The sequence below is a fragment of the Panthera tigris genome, chromosome B4, assembly GCF_018350195.1.
Source record: "Panthera tigris isolate Pti1 chromosome B4, P.tigris_Pti1_mat1.1, whole genome shotgun sequence".
Lineage (NCBI taxonomy): Eukaryota > Metazoa > Chordata > Mammalia > Carnivora > Felidae > Panthera > Panthera tigris.
Window position 1 is genome coordinate 27239877 of NC_056666.1, and position 16312 is coordinate 27256188.

Consider the following 16312-nt stretch of genomic DNA (forward strand, 5'->3'; position numbering starts at 1 on the left):
GGGAAGGGGATGGCATCTTCTAACAAGATCAGACAGAGAGCAGGCTCTTTAAGTGCACTGTTTAAAAATCTCAGCAGAGACTTTGAGCTTCCACGTGGGAAGAAAACCACCTGGGGCCAGGCTAAGTCTTGAACATGTTGCTCTCGGCCACACTGAGCCCCTTCATTGGCACCTGTCCCTCCAGCCGCAGACAACACGGCTGGCCCTGGCTAGGGAGCTCTCTGCACGAGCAAGCGGCCCCAGCAGGGCTCCGCTGAGAATGGACCAGAGCCCAGGGTCCAATACGAGGAGGAATCCAGGTCAAGGCTGCACCCTGAACAGAGCTGATGTGTTAACTAACCTCTGTAGTGCTGAGTTTCACACGCACCTGAACTCCTTACCGTCGGGGTCCCCCAAAGCACAGTGCCTCCCTGCAAACAAATGTCGATTTGTACACTTCCTTTACCCTCAGCTCATTCCCTAATCTTGCCCACCGTCTTCTTAAAATAAGCAAAAAATGGTTTGGGTGCCTTCCCCAAGTAGAGAGGAGAGGAGTTAATAAGCCCAGTGAGGGAACTGCAATTAACTATGGGATTGGTGTTACAATCAGATCCCGTCGGAAACAACACAGGGATTTTCCACGCTTGCTCGGGTTGCAAACTCCCTCTCAGGTTGCAGGTTAGCGCTTGGTGCAGCCTCGGTTCAGAGCAGAGGAAATGCACAGAAGGGGACAGGCTACTTGGTTCCTGGGGGGCAAGTTCGCAGAAGATAATGACAGCGTGAAGCCCTGGAGGAGAAAACCGGAAAGACAGACGTGTGTATGGAGTGAGAGGAAGAGAAAAGGGGCAGGAAGCGGGAAGGGTTAAAGCTTGACAAGGCAGGACCAGCACCTGGCTGTATTTGCTCAGCTGGCCGGCCACCTCCCCCAAGCTAGGCCCAGGTCACACTCGATCAGCAGCAGGCTGGAGGATTTGCTCTGTGAAAGTGGCAGCTGCTCCCGGTTGGACTTTGCTCGAGCTCCCTGGGCAGAGAAGCGAGATGTCCAATTTCATGAGCATCTCACTGGCTCCCCAGGTGCGTCAGAAAATGGAACACTTCTTACCTAGGCACTGCCAGCATGCTTGCGGGTAAGGAGGAAGCGGATCAAAGCAAATCAACACTTGCTTTAGGAAAAGCATCCGCTGGCGGTAAGGATGGTCCGCTGTCTGGGTGAAGGGCAAGCCCGCTTCCGGAATCTGTGTGCTAAGCTGTGACCCAGGGAACTGGACAGCATGTCCATGGCTGTGGTTGATTCGGAAGTTCTGCCATGACACGGTCCGCCCGATTTGCTGAAGTGTAGTGATGTGATTCAAGTACGAAGACTTGTGTTTCGAGGGCCTCCCGCCGTGCTTCTGACATTTCACGTTCCCTACTAGGAATACACGCATAGAAATTTAAAATTTTCTGAGTAATAAAAGGGAGTCCCTGCTTAAGAAATGTCACCGTAACGCTGTGACGTGAAGATTGATATCACAGTAGTATTAAGAAAAAACAGGATCGCCTTATCTAAAGCTGTGCCACTTCCTTTCCAAGCCATTACTAAGACCAGAAATGAAATGAACTCTATGTGACTTTAACCTTCATAAAGTGTAAACTTGGCCAATCTGTCAAGCAAATAGCACGTAGTTATTGTCTGCCTCCAGCTGGGTGTCACTGGACAAGTGTCTCGGAAGTGTGACACTTGTTTCCGGGACTCAAGACCTGCCGTGCTACAACCAGGACAGTCCCAGGCAAACCGGGATGGCTCGTCACCCTTGGTTTAACACACAAGTGGGCCCAACACGGGGATTCCTCTACTTTCTGCCGAATTAACTCCTGCCCTCTTGTCAGGGCTCAGTTAGGTCTTTGCATGCTCAGTGCCTGAATCTCAGGGTTTCCCCTCCGAAAATCTCCACGGTGCCACGACCCACTTAAATGCTCTCCTCCTTGGCACAAATGACATGCTGTGCTCCTGATACCCCAGCAGCAGCAGCACCTGGGAGCTTGTTCAAAATGCAGCATCCCAGCCCCCAAACCCAATCTGCACTTCTAACAAGATCCCCCCCCGAGGATGGCATCCAAATTTGAGGCACAGTCCTCTCCCTTTCTCCAACTGATTTGAGAGACGGACTCGTGTCTTCCAACCAGGGTGTAAATGTCCGCACAAAATGAGGCTCTATCTCCTGCCGTGCTAGGCACGCAGCGGACACTCGAGTACCTTAAATACTTGGATTGCACAAGAATGCTGGAAAGTAAACTGGCCGTGTGCTACATGGAAATCACATCGTGCTCTCTTTGCTTCCTCAGCCTCCGACACCATGCTCTCTTCCTGTTTCCAGCTGCCTCTAGCCTCCTCTCCCTGGGCACACCTTATTGCTTCCTGCGGGAGTTAACAGACCAAAAAAAACATAGGCACAAAAAGACGGTGCGGTGGCATCTTGGTTAGGGAGTGTGGACGTTTGTGATTCGTCTTGGCAGTTTGCGTCTGAGCCCCTCCCGTGTGAGAAGAATCCCCCAGCCTTGAGTCTTAGGGGAAGGCAGACAAAGCCTGGTTTATGTCTTCCTTTGTGGACCATACTTTGAGTAGTAGGACCCTGGACAACAGAATGTCCTCAAGTGTTCACTAGGAGTGTTGGCATGTGACCTTGGCTTCTCCCTTCAGACACTCTCCACGCTGGTCCTTGCAGACAGAACTGGTTCTGCAAAGACTAGGAGCCCAGGCAACTACTCTCAATGGGGGTGGGGGTAGTTGTGCAAGATTCCCGGGGCAGACAAGGAGTGAGGCTGGGAGGGCAGAGCAAGGCGGAGGCTCCAGACCAGCAGGAGAGATTGTGGTTCTCTCCCCAGGCTAGTCTACAACAAAGTGATTTTGTGGCAATCAAGTTTCTGAGCCTGGTTCTCAGACTTTCCAGTTCTTCAGCTACTCGGTATACTTTCAATAAATTTCACTTCTGCTTAGATGGTTTCTTTTTTTTTTTTTTTTTTAATATTTATTTATTTCTGAGAGAGACACACACACACAGAGTGAGAGCGGGGGAGGGGCAGAGAGAGAGGGAGGCACAGACTCCAAAGCAGGCTCCAGGCTCTGAGCTGTCAGCACAGAGCTCCACGTGGGGCTCGAACTCATGAACTGCGAGATCATGACCTGAGCTGAAGTCAGATGCTTAACTGACTGAGCCAGCCAGGCGCCCCTAGATGGTTTCTTTTAAGAGCACTGACTTATAGGAGATAGATGTTCACTTGTGAGGGTAAGGACCTCCCTTCTGGATAAGGAGGGTTCCAGGTTCTCAGGAGGCAGGAGAAGCCAGGGGATGCAGGAAGAGTAATTAGTGCTTGAGAATCCAATCCAAGAAGTTACATTGTTTTGCTTTCCTACTACCTTCTCTGAGCACGAACCAATCAACGGTTTGATTACATTGGAAGATATTCAGCCAAGTCCCAGGGACCTATGGAATATCGCACACATTGTACTCTTTAACACAGGAAAAGAAAGTCACAACTATTTTCTTCACTTTGGAAACTGCTTGATCTGGCACAACAGAACTCAGTCAATCCATCAAAAAACTATGTATTGAACACCAGCCATGTGGAGACTTGGCTAAAAGTCTGCCCAGTCTGCCTGGTGGAGAACATCCAAGCCTCAACTCACAACACCCCACAACTGGGATCAGTTAGGCCCGTGCAGAGTCTGCTTTAGATACTTTTGAGAAAGTAAATGTCTTCCTAAACCTTCCATTCACCCTGTAGTTCTTTTTCCTTCTTGTTGGGTGATGGGAGAAAGAGGACAGATACAGCATCCCCTGAAAGGTTTATTCGCTGTGGCCAGAGCTTCGTTATTGAGGCAACAAAAAATCAAAAATCACAGAGGAAAAAAAAAAAGTATCCTCTATTGTCCAGGAATTAAATACACATGGTTGTTTTTTTGTTTGTTTGCTTTTGTTTTGTTTGTTTTCCCAGCGGAAGCCTGCCTTTCACTGGCTGAAGTCTTTACATCTGTATAGCCTAGAACAGGAGGAATCGCCTCTGGGAGCAGTGAATGATGTGGTTCCTGAGTGTGGCTCGCTCCGGCCTGGCCTGGAGCCCCCGTGGAACACCTTGGAAGACTGGAAACCACTAGTCCCCTGAATAGATGGAAACTTGCAAGGGGTCAGTAGGACAGTACCCATTCCCCAGTGGGGACCAAAGGGCATCCGACACACTGACAGCAACATGGACCTGCTTCATCCTTCAGGACATAAGCCAGGTGGTCCTTCCCATACAGCGATGTCAGCTCAACTCAACGGACACTCTGTGAACACACTCCCTCGAGTGCTGCTGTGAGCAAGGGATTGGCTATCCGTGGAGTTTACAACTTGGTGACCCTCAGAGGCAAACTAGTTACGACGGAGTGGTCAACTTTCGTCTTTCCCAAGGATTCTTTTTTTTGGGAACTCATCGGAAAGACAGAACTAACGAGTCATTTGAAAAGTTTGGCTCACCCTTGTGTTTGGCTATTGGTGCATAACACCCGATCTTTTTTACTAACCTTGGAAATGCAGTCGACTTGGGGCTTCTGCTTCCTGCTTGGAAATTCTGCTGTAATGTCTCGTGCTCCAGCAGCTCTTATAGCCTTGGGGATGAAAGCTGTACCTGGATGGTGGTAGAGCAGAAAGGTGGAAAGAGACTGTCCCTAATGACTTCTCAGCGCTGTCCATGTCTGGGTTCCTTTACAAACAAGAATAAAGCCTGGATGGTGAAGCTACTGTGACCAGGTTTTTAGCTGAGTACAATCCTTAACTGATAAAGGCTTGTCATGGCGGCGCTATTCAAAGGAGAAAAAAGAATACTTACACATCCAACAATAAAGGACTAAGGTGCAGTAACATATAGTTGGCCAAATGGCTCTTTGTTAAACACTCCTTCATCCATTTACAAAGTATTTATTAAGTGCCTACTATGTGCTGGGAATAGTGCCAGACATTGTCGAGCCAGTGGTAAATAAGCAGATATGGACCCTGTCCTCCAGGACTTGTGGGAGACCACGAAACAGAACAGAAACACGTTCCTGTACGGTCTACGATCCCGTTACACTGTGCTTCCAATGTCTGCCCTTTGGGTGGGGCAACGTGAGTGGACCTCCCGGACCCCTCCATTGTGAGGACACCTGGGGATATCTCTAGTCTTCTTTTCGGAACCTCAGTAAAACTCAAGTTTGAATATCGCACAGAACCCAAGAAAGATGCTTCCAATGCAGCGTCTTCTTCGGTGCAGGTAAGACTGTCTCGGGCAGGCTTCTTAACACAGGGTGTAGGATGGGCCGGGTTTGGAGGAAATGGGGGCACAGCGGCTGTCTAGAAGGCTACTGCAGTCACTGGGGTGAAAAAGAATTCCCTGATGCAGCGAAAGTAGGCAAGGAGAGAAGGGGACAAATGTCCAAAATGTTACAGAGAAGGAGTTTACAGGCCGCGGAGGCCCTGGATGCGGGAGGGTGAGGTGAAGCGGAGATTGGAAGGCGGCTGCAGATGTCCAGCTTGAAGACTCAGGACGGAAGTGTCCAGAGTTGGGGCAGGGAATGGGGGAGGAGGAGCGGTTCTCTGAGATGAAGCTAAGTTACCAACAGAGGAAGAGCAGTGGTTTTACACATTTCGTTGCACAAAAGCAAAGCCCAGCAAATGCAATTCAACTGGCGGGCGACTTGTGGGCACCTGCAGTGTGTTTAGCACAGCATATTCCATAACCTCATTATCACCCACTGCTGGCAAATAAGCCGTCCACACTTCCCCTCCACAAGCGACACTTTTTTCAGACGTCTAAAATTTTTTGCTCCCCTTAACTATTTCGGAGGGAAAATTTCCAAGCTGTTGCTACAGACTTCCTAACTTGTGAGCTCTGTTAACATAAGCATCGTATTCTCTCATTCATCTGTACCATCCCTGCATCACTCATAATCCTTTGAATACGGGAGGTGCTCAGATCGAACGAGGGCGTTTAGCTTTTCACACCAACTCAGAGACAGTGTGACGTACGTCAACTATGTCCTTGTGATGCTTTAACACATAGCCTAGTGTGTGTGTACACAATACATCCCGGAGACTCGTGTCTGCGTTGCTGGTTCCATCCTCCTCCCTTGATGGGTCTCTCGGCAAATCATTTATGATTTCTGCAGACTCTTCCTGTGACGATCTCCGCACCCCTGCCTTAGTATGCCAAGACCAAACAAGCAAGGGGAGTAGAAATCTCACCTTAGTAGAGCCAGGAGGCTCTGAGTGACAAAATAAGAACACGTCTTTTGAGAAAAGCCGCGAACTTCCATGCCAGGTGACAGCACCAGCACCCAGCAGCTTTGCTAAGCAGGTAGCACACACTGGCCGGTCACCGTGAGAGGCCACCACAAAGAGTGCTTGGAGAGTATCTTCATCCAGTGTCCTTCTAGGGCAGGCACTGCTGTGATGCCCAGTTTGAATAGGAGGGAATCAGGCTGATGAGGTCCCATCATTAGTAAGTCACAGAATCAGGATTCAAACTTACATCATCGGACTCCTAAGCCCATGCTTTATAATAGGGTTTTACGTATTCCTGGAGGCCTTTGGGCTCTGCCTTTTTTCTCTCTTCCTCGTCCTCCTCCTCCTTACTTCTCCTCCTCCTCCCTCTTCTCTTCCTTCCCCTCTTTTTCATTTTCATTTGTTTTGACATTCAAAGTTTTATTCCCAAGACACAAGTCTGCTAGGGCCCAACCTTCAGATAAGCCTTTTCTGTGTGATTTTGTATTTGCCCTCGAGTAGTTTAAAATGTGGCTGGAGACTCTGGGCATGGAATACGGCAGAAGTGCAGACAGCGTGTCTGGCTCAGCGACCCACTGCACGTAATGAAATTTGTAAGTCTTTAATCCCCACCACGACCTGTTTTCGTTCTTCTCGCCCACCACCGCAGACTTTGGCGCCCTATATCCAGTCTTGATGGGTTTCCAGGTTTGTACTGTTTCTTTCCTGCCCTCCTTCCCTCATGTCCCCTCCATCAGAAATTACATGCAGTCTTGAAGACACAATTCAGGGCACACCTTCGGGGTGCCTTCCAAGCTTCAGCTGCAATTAGCAGCATGTTCCGTGGTGCTTTTCTGCTTGACCTAATCTCTCCTGTTCGTCTTCTCTGGAGTTTATGATGGTGTGTTTCTCTCCCACTAGATTATGCCCAAGAGGCAAGAACGATGTCTCAACCCCTCTCCCGAGTCCAGAAGGGTGCTGTGCTCCTGTTTCTGTGTGTTGGCTGAAATCTTCATATGGGAAGACACTATGTCTTTCAGTATGATCACAGGTACGTAATCTCCAACACAAACAATGCAGCACTGGAGAACTTCAATGACTCTTGCTCTCCAGCATCACTCTCGGTAGGAAATTGCTTCCAGCAACATCGGCCTTGGCATGTGCTAAATTAAGTCGTGTGTCTTTGTCCCGTTCATGCTACAGTGGGCACAAATGTATGACGCTTTGATTCTTCTCAACAAGGGTCAAGATGTCTTATAATTTAAATTAATAAACCTTCAAAAATCATCTTACTGGGACTTTATGAAGCTTGCTTCAATCTAATACAATATTCAATGTTAAGTGACTTTTTAGCGTATTTGCTTGAGACTATGACCTATGCCAAAAATTACCAGAAAGGTCAGCAAAAATAAACTGGTGGCTGTACTTAAAGGTTTGTGGTACGCTGCCCAAGATATCTTCAGCCAATATTTTTTATGGCTGCCCAATCAGTGTAGGAAAGGTCAGCTAGTAAATCTTTCATAGCCTGCACTGAAAGTAGTCTTCACTTATTCCTTCTTACAAATGACTAGGACCTATCCAAAAATACGGACTGGAAGTATACCTCAATAAAAGTTTCAGGGAATTTTTGTGTGTTATTTACTTAGTTAACTCAAACACTTATCGGGGCACCTGGGTGGCTCAGTCCATTGAACATCAGACACTTGATTTCAGCTCAGGTCATGATCTCATGGTTCATGGGATCAAGCCCCACACTGGGCTCTGTGTTGGCAGTGTGCAGCCTGCTTGAGATTCTCTCTCTCTCTCTCTCTCTCTGTCTCTCTCTCAAAATTAAAAAAAAAGAAAAAAGCTCAACACTGGGAAGGGGAGGGGAAGAGGTAGGATCACACAGGGAGAAGGTGAGCTGCAATGAAGTCTTAGGGCAGCCTCAACTGACAATGTAAGGATTCTGAAGATGAGACAGCTCTGCAAAGCTGTCCTGAGTTGGGGGCAAGACAAACCAGGCCTTTATATCTCCATTCCAATTTGTGGACATGGTCCGTTCCCAGAAGGGAGCATGACCTTGAACAAGGTAGCTTTACTCACCTGAGCAAATCTCCAAAGGGGACCAACAGCTGAGGTGGAAGGGGGCATGGCCAGCAGGTGGGGTAAGGAATCTCTCATTCCTGTAAAGGTCCATCACAGTGTCCCCCAGCTTGTGGTGACTGCAAACATGAGATTAAATGAAGCAGGAGTCTTTACGGTTGTCTGCTTAGAATCTTTCGTGGGCAAATATGTGCTATGAACTTCAAGAGGGGAATTTACTGTACAGACCTTCCCAAATTTACGTGAGCTCAGAGTACTCCTGGGGGTCCGTATTAGGTAACATTCTTTGATGTTAGGATACTTAGGGTACACGTGCACCAGCAATCACAGTGCCACTGGACAAGTGGGAAATAAAGGAGATACAAAATGCACTAGGGTACAAAAATGGAGTCCAAATGGATCACAGACCCTAAAACCATGAGACTCTTAGAAAAAAAGCATAACTGTAAATCTCTCTGATCTTGCATTAAGCAATGGTTTCTCAGCTAGAACATCAAAAGCACAAGTGACACAAGAAAAAGAAAGACACCGGCCTTCACCAAAATGTAAAGCTTCTGTCCTTCATGGACTGCTTCAAGTAAAGAAGCAACCTAAAGAATAGGAGAACATACCTGCAAATCCTATCTCTGATAAGAGATTTGCACCCAGCATGTAAGAAGAGGTATTACAGCCCACCAAGAAAAAGACAACCTAGTTTAAAAAGTGGCAAAGAATTAAAATAGACATTTGCCCCCAAACAGAGGTATGAATGGCCAATCAGCACATGAAAAGATGCTCCATGTCATGAGATATCAGGGAAATGCAAACCCAAACTACCATTGAGATGCCAGTTCCCACCCATTCAGAGGACACGGTCAAAAAAACAATAACAAGTGTTGCTGAGGATGCGGACTGATCGGAGCCCTCCTGCATCGCTGGTGGGAATGCAAAATGATGCAGCTGCTCTGGAAAACACTTTGGCGGCCCCTGAAAATGCCAAAAATAGAGTTAGCGTGTGACTCGGCGGTTCCACTCCTGGATATATACCTAAGAGTGGAGACCTATGCCCACACAAAAATTTGTACACAAATATTCATGGCGGCATTGTTAATAATAGCCAAAAAGTGGAAGCCACCCAAATGTTCGTGAACCGATAGATGACCCACATGTGGAATATCACTTGGCTCTTAAAAGGAATGATGTAGTGATGCATGCTACCAGACGGATGAACTTGGGAAACATCTCGTTAAATGAAAGAAGCCAGACCCAGAGGTCAAATACTGTGCGATTCCATTGGTAGGAAGTGTCCAGAATGGGCAAATCCAGAGAGACACATACAGCAGATTAATTGTCAGGGGAGGTAATGGGGAGTGACCGCTGATACATATGGTATTGCCTTTTGGGGTTAACGGAAATATTCTAAAATTAGACCGTGATGAAAACTGCACAACTCTGTACACATACTGAAAACCACTGAATGGTACTTAAAATGGTAAAGCATATGTTAGGTGATGATATCTCAATAAAACAGTAGGGGCAGAGATGAGAGGTCCACAAGTTTTGTCAAAGGGCACTAGGGAAGTCTGTCAGAGCTCTCTTGCTTGCAAGTGATAAAACTCAAACTATATTAAGAAACTTTTAAAAGGAAGTGAGAAAGGAATTTGTCGCCTAGCATAGCTGGGAAATCGAGAGGTGCAGCTTGCTTCAAGGCCTCACCAGAGGCACCCAGCAACCACAGACTGTTCCCCTCAGTGCCTAGCAAGTCCAGCAGAAAGAAAGCTGTTCTCCTCCAAAATCCCTAGAGCAATCAAAGGGAAGAATCTGACTGGTGCTGCTTGGGATGCAGAGCTATTTCTGTACCAATTACTGGCAATAAGAGGGCTAGGATATTCTAATTGGCTGTCCTAGGTCATGTGACTACCCCTGTGGGTGGGTACTCATGGGGGTGGGGGAGGTGGTGATTTACAGTCTTCCAAGGGAATGGAGAATGCAAGCTGGATGTAAAAGGAGAAATGAATTTGCAGGTGAAATAAAATATAGGAAAAAAAAAATAGCAAGGGAAGAGAATTCCAGAAGAAGGATTCATATGATGCCCTTTTGGTTACCTGTGATTTTCATGTCACTTCCCCCCAACCATCAGAGTCCTTCCTGGAGGATTAATAGTAACGATATTAATCTAATAGTTTTACAGTAGTTTTATGTTCTACAATGAAGACTAATCAACTGTATTCTAAAAGGCAATGATTGGTATGAGGAATTAATATAGACTCCAGGTTAGGACTTAAGCCTTACGCAGAACTTCTTGCCTTCGGGATAATTTGGCTCAGCTGGCCTAGTGTAACCCACCCCAAGATCTTTCTTCTGCCTTTCTTCTCATAGCTCCCCTCCTTGGCCATCAAAGAAATCGGCACTGCTTCCCCACAGATCTAGTCTGTGCAGCTCAGTGAGTAGAATTAAAACTTTCTCAGTTGCCCAAGGCAGAAACTTGAAATCACCTTTAACTCTTCCCTTGACATGCAACCTATTATCAATTAGTAGAAATGATGCCTTTTACCTGTCTTGAGCATTGCCTTCTCACCTCTATTCCCAAGGCCAATGCAGTGATTTACCTCTTCATGAATTCTTGCTTGGGTGGCCATAATGGCTTCTCCTGGTGTTCCTTCTCCATCTCCTTAATCCATCCTTCATACTCGGCCACAGTGAACTTTTAAAAATGCAAATGGCTACACTTGGGCTTAAAATTCTGCTCTCAAGATGTAGTCCACTGTCAGTTCCCTTGGATGTATATTCCCAAATCCCAAACGAAGTCACCCAAACTTTGGTGTGTAAATAAAAACACCTCCGGGCCCCCAGCTCACAGTGATGGAAGCATGGAGCTCTCATTTATCTTCTTCGTCTCAGAAACCTGAACCAGCCCTGGATCCAACCTTCATTTATTTGTTTCTGATTTGGTCCCAGATGCCTTCAGTATAAATGTGAGGTATATCAAATTGGAAGCATTGACCGAGTCACCGAGAGACAATCAATGTGTTTTCAAGTGAAATAGGCCACTCTGTAGGGCTTACAAGAAGAATAAGCCAAACCCTGTTAAACTCTCAAGTCCCTCTTTCTCTTTGAGGCTATAAAATAAGTCAAAACTGGACCTGAAGAGAAAGGATTTGTGAGAACAAGTTCCTTGGACAGCTGCGCTAGCAGGCCCTTCCCTCAAAGCAGGAAAGGATGGGATGCGCCCCTGTCACCTCTAGTTGCACGCAGGTGGCTCCAGGCAACTATTCAGGGACTTTAATATGTATCCCTGGTTTGGGGGAGTAAGTGACAGAGTAGACTCGATTGGTGTCTTTCTACTGGAAAGTTGAAAATGGGAGAGACAGGCTGGCTAGCTGCTGATGAGCAGATCAAAACAGAGGTGGGCACCCGGCCTCAGCCTGCATAGCTAGACTTCGTTGGGACAGACGAAGTAGGATGCTTCCATGACCCTGATGCGGGCCATGAGCAAGAGGAAGCCAACGATGACAGCTTAGGATCAGTTATTAAAGCCTCCCGGGGTGGGAGGGGAGGCTTCATTTTAGGTGCTACAGAAAGAGTAAATGACCAGCTAAACTAGAGAAACATCTACCCAGGTAAGAGATCTCTGGAGTCAGGAGGGGGAGTAGGGTTGAGAGAAATGGGATCTCCAAAGAACGTGAAAAAGTGTCCCTTCCGATAGGGAGCTTTCAACAACTGCCAACATTCGGAAAGCACAGAGCCATCTTAGGACGGCGTCTGTGAAGAAAAAACTTTCTTATTCCCGTGACCTGTCCTCCACCCCTGAACCAGCACCAGCCTGAGCGATAAAAGGTGGGGGAGAAGACGGAAAAAACCAGTCAGGAGATTTTCTGTGGAAGGCCAGACAATAAACATGTTAGGCTTTGGGGGGGTGGGCGGGCATCCAGTCTCTGATGTAGCTACTGAATTCCGCTGTTGTAGTGTGAAAATAGCCAGAGATGATCTTTCAATGAATGGGTGTGGCTGACTTCTAGTGAAACTTCATTTACAAAAGCAGGAAGATGGAGCTCATGGCCCATACTTTCCGGATCCCTGTCCTCCCTACACTGTAGGTTTCAGGAGGGGAGGAGCTTTGTTTGGTTATTATTGTATCTGAAATGCACATTGTAGATAGCAGCAGTTTCTCTGTTACCTATAATGCAGATCTGGTTAAATACAATGAATCCTTTTGTTATCTTTCCATTAGGACCCAAGAGAAAACAGCCAGTATCCTTGGAGAGAGGAAACTAAACTAAAAGATACTGGACTGTAGTCAAAGGGCTTCTTTCTGTGAGGGTAAGCCACATAGTATGGGAGCACAGCAGAGCAGGTAAGCTTGTATAGGTTACAAAGAAGGCATATTCTAGCACATTAAATGCTATGCATAGGCTTATAACTACATCACAAAAATGTAAGCTTCCCATTGGACGTGGTTTATCTTCTTTATCTTTTCAAGACTGACTTAGCACCATATCCTGTACATAGGGGACAAAGCTAAGGGGAAGACTAAATAAAAGAAGGTCAATGCCATTTATAAACAGCCAAAGGGATGTTCAAAAATGCATGTATGATTGAAGACAGATCTTTCCTGAGAAAATTCTGTTAATTAAAGGTGTGGTAGTAGAAGAAGGAAAGAAGCACCATCTGATGCCAAAGAAGCAGTTTTATCATTTGGAAGCTTATTATAATTTTAATTTAGTCCAGGTATGACAGCAAGACATTGTGTTAATGACACACACTTTTACAGGGATCCTTTTCGTTGACCGTGTTGGTAGCACAGGTTCTATCAGCATTGAGCTGCTGAGATCTCTGGGCTACATAGAAATGCTAGGTGCGTACTTGAATTGTTCAGATCCAATTAAAATTAACTACATACCTACTTTTCTCTGGGCAGGGGGATATAGCATACTGCCTGGGGGCACCAGCTCTGAAGCCAGACTGCCCAGATGTGACCACGGGCTCCACCACTCACTAGCTATGAGGCCTGGAGAAACTTAACCTCTCTATATCTTAACCTCAGTTTCCCCATCTGTAAGATGGAGAAGAAAAATAATTGCTTCACCAGAGGTTGTTACGAGGATTAAATAGAGAGTATGTGTTCAGTCCTTAACACAGTGCCCAGCCCATAGTAAGCGCTAAAAAAATATTAGCTATGATTATCATCCTATTTAATTTATCCTCACAATATTGCACTGACTTTGGTGTGATTACCATATCGTACCAAAGAGGAAGCTGAGGCTCAAATGGTTACGTCCCAGAAGTCATCAGTGGCCCATAGTCAAGGATAACTGGGTCAAGTTCATCACACCAGGAAGCCTCCCGGAGGAGGGCTGGGTCAAGTGCCATTATATGTGTGTCTCTAGCTTTGGTTCCAAATTTGCTTTAAAAAAGAATCTAATCCCTGTACTACACCATTTCCATCTCCTCTAAAAGTTAAAATTATTTATGAGAACTTCCAGGTAGACTTTCCATTAAAAGTACTAGATTTTCCTCTATAACAAAAGAAAAACTTATTATTCGAAAATAGCATTGCTTTGTTAGGAAGTGTAATAATAGTCATCGTTTTGTGTAGTGTCCCTGGCTGCTATTCAAAGCCAAGCCCACTATCCTTTCATTGTTTTTTCTTTAAATCAGGAAAGACCTGAAATTTGGCTCTGAAAATTTCCTTAATTTGTAAGAAGAAATATTCCCCTGGAAGTCCAGTTGTTATGACCAAAGAGGAAAAACAAAGCTCTAACAAGAAATGACCAGCACTGAAACCACGGGGTTTTCAGAATTAAATTGTTGAATTTGTGTCACATCCTTTCTTGGCCATTCTCTAGACATCTCTGCCAAAACTAACAAAAATCACTGCTTCAAGCAAAAATCTTCATAGGTAGTGACACTGATAATACCTCCCCATGCAGAGCCTCAGGGAAGCATCTGGATGGAGCTCAAAGACAGGGATGTGCTGAATCATTCCCCCAGGGAGGGGATTTCTTTAAAGCAGTTTCAGACAGAAGAATAGTCACCCTCTGACCTCTGAACAGCTTTCTCTGGCAATTTCCAGAATGTCTGCTTCCAGAAACATTTCTTCCTTTGTTTCACCCCCCATCAAAAAGCACTTACACAACACTCATTCACCTCTGGGGAAGCATCAAAGATGCAGGGGAAAAAATCATACATATGGTCCCTGTAGCCTTGGAATTTATAATCTGAGATGCAGACACGTGTAAAAAGGGTACACAGACAAGAAGAGGTATTATGCCAATACATGGCCAGACAGTAAATTACAGAACTTACCTTCTACCTACCTAATCTACTTATTCTCCTTCTGCCTCAATTTCCTCTTTTTCTTTTAATTGAGAGAGAGAGAGAGAGAATGAGAATGAGTGAAGGAGGATGGAGAGAGAGAGAGAGAGAGAGAGAGAGAGAGAGAATCTCAAGCAGAGTCTCTGCTCAGCATGGAGCCCTACTCAGGGCTCAATCCCACACAACTCTGGGATCATGACCTGAGCCGAAATCGAGTCAGATGCTTGACCTACTGAGCCTCCCAGGCGCCCCTAAGTTTCTTCCTTATAACTGAGGGAGGTAGGGATTCCATCGGGCACTAACACTGTATGAGCTTAGGATGCATAAACCTCGAAACTGAAGAAAGTCACCCACACTCAAGTAATTCTCTGTCCAGGCAGATAAAGGGAATCCACAAGCTGCATAGACTGTAGACGAGACAAGCCTGCCTAAACTGTCAGAATGACAGAAGAGATGGCTCTGGGCCCCAAAGTAAGAGACAGGGAAATATAATTTTCAAAGGTTTAGAATGAACTTGTATCAAAGTGTTAACTCGTTAGTGAGAACCAGGAGGCCAGTCAAAGCTGGTTCGAAGAATATTTGAGAAAACAAGTTTTTATAGCACTGAAGAAAGAATTTTGGACTAAGATTTCTAGGGTAGGTTCAAAAGTGGTTCATGTCCAGAGGTCAAAAAAAAATCACCATGTGGAGTTTCAAGCAAAATTTTAAGAGTTAACACATTGCTTTAGAGAGTCTGGGCCCCAGTCAAGGGGCCAAACAACAGGGAAACCCATCAATAATTAAATATTCCCTGGGTGGGCCTGTTGGGTGCGCTCCAGTGGAAAGACTTCATTTTCCTCGCTCCCAAATTTTGGGTAGAACTGGGGGTCACAAATGATCTCCAAGAATAACACACACACACACACACACACACACACACACACACACACACACACAAAAGAGGCTGCTCCCCCTGCATCTTTGTCTTAATTAATTTACCTAAGTATAGAAAGAAGGGTCAATAAAATATATAAGCTTCAGTGAGGATGGTCAGCAAACACAGAATCGTAGAATGACACTCACAAGATGTTTGCGATTTCATAAGCGATCTGGGTTGCATTTTCAATGGTCTCTATCACCTCTCTTATTCCATAGTGTTTTCTCTCTTTCGTTTTAGGATTTTCTTTTTTCATTGACTCTTCTTCTGCAAGCTAGGAAACCATACCTAAGAAATTCGTCTCCACTGGTTTCACCTGGAGGAGCTACACATTTGAGTGAATTCTTCTCTCTTTTTCTCTAGGTCCCCCAAATCTGCAAATGTCCCTGGCTGCCAGGAAGTGACCTTCTTTACTGGTAGGAGGACTCTGCAAGTTATAGAACAGATATCAGATGAGTTTCCTAGAAAGGTTTTATGAGTGTTAGTCCCACATAGAAAGCACGGCTATTATCCCTTGGTGGTGAGTTTAGCATACCTGATAATTTTTTTTTTTTTAAGAGAGCGTGTGCACGTGCAGGGGAGAGTGGCAGCAAAAGAGAGAGAGAGAGAGAGAGAGAGAGTGAGAATCTTGAGGCGCCATGCTCAGTGCAGAGCCTGACACAGGGCTTGATCCCATGACCTTGTGATCATGACCTGGGCTGAAATCAAGGGTCAGATGCTCAATCGTCTGAGCCACCCAGGCACCCCTGATTAAATAAAATTTATTTGTAAACATGACCTT

At 45.9% G+C, this 16312-nt stretch overlaps 1 long non-coding RNA gene across 1 annotated transcript in view; it reads right to left on the minus strand.

Moving 5' to 3' along the window:
* Positions 1 to 3131: 3131 nt before the first annotated feature.
* LOC122240257 overlaps positions 3132 to 16312 on the minus strand; it is a 52364-nt gene continuing 39183 nt past the window's right edge. The window contains exons 4-5 of the long non-coding RNA XR_006219710.1: positions 8322 to 8440; positions 3132 to 7433 (exon numbers count right to left, since the gene is read on the minus strand). This is a non-coding gene — a long non-coding RNA (uncharacterized LOC122240257). The remainder of the gene's footprint in view (positions 7434 to 8321; positions 8441 to 16312) is intronic.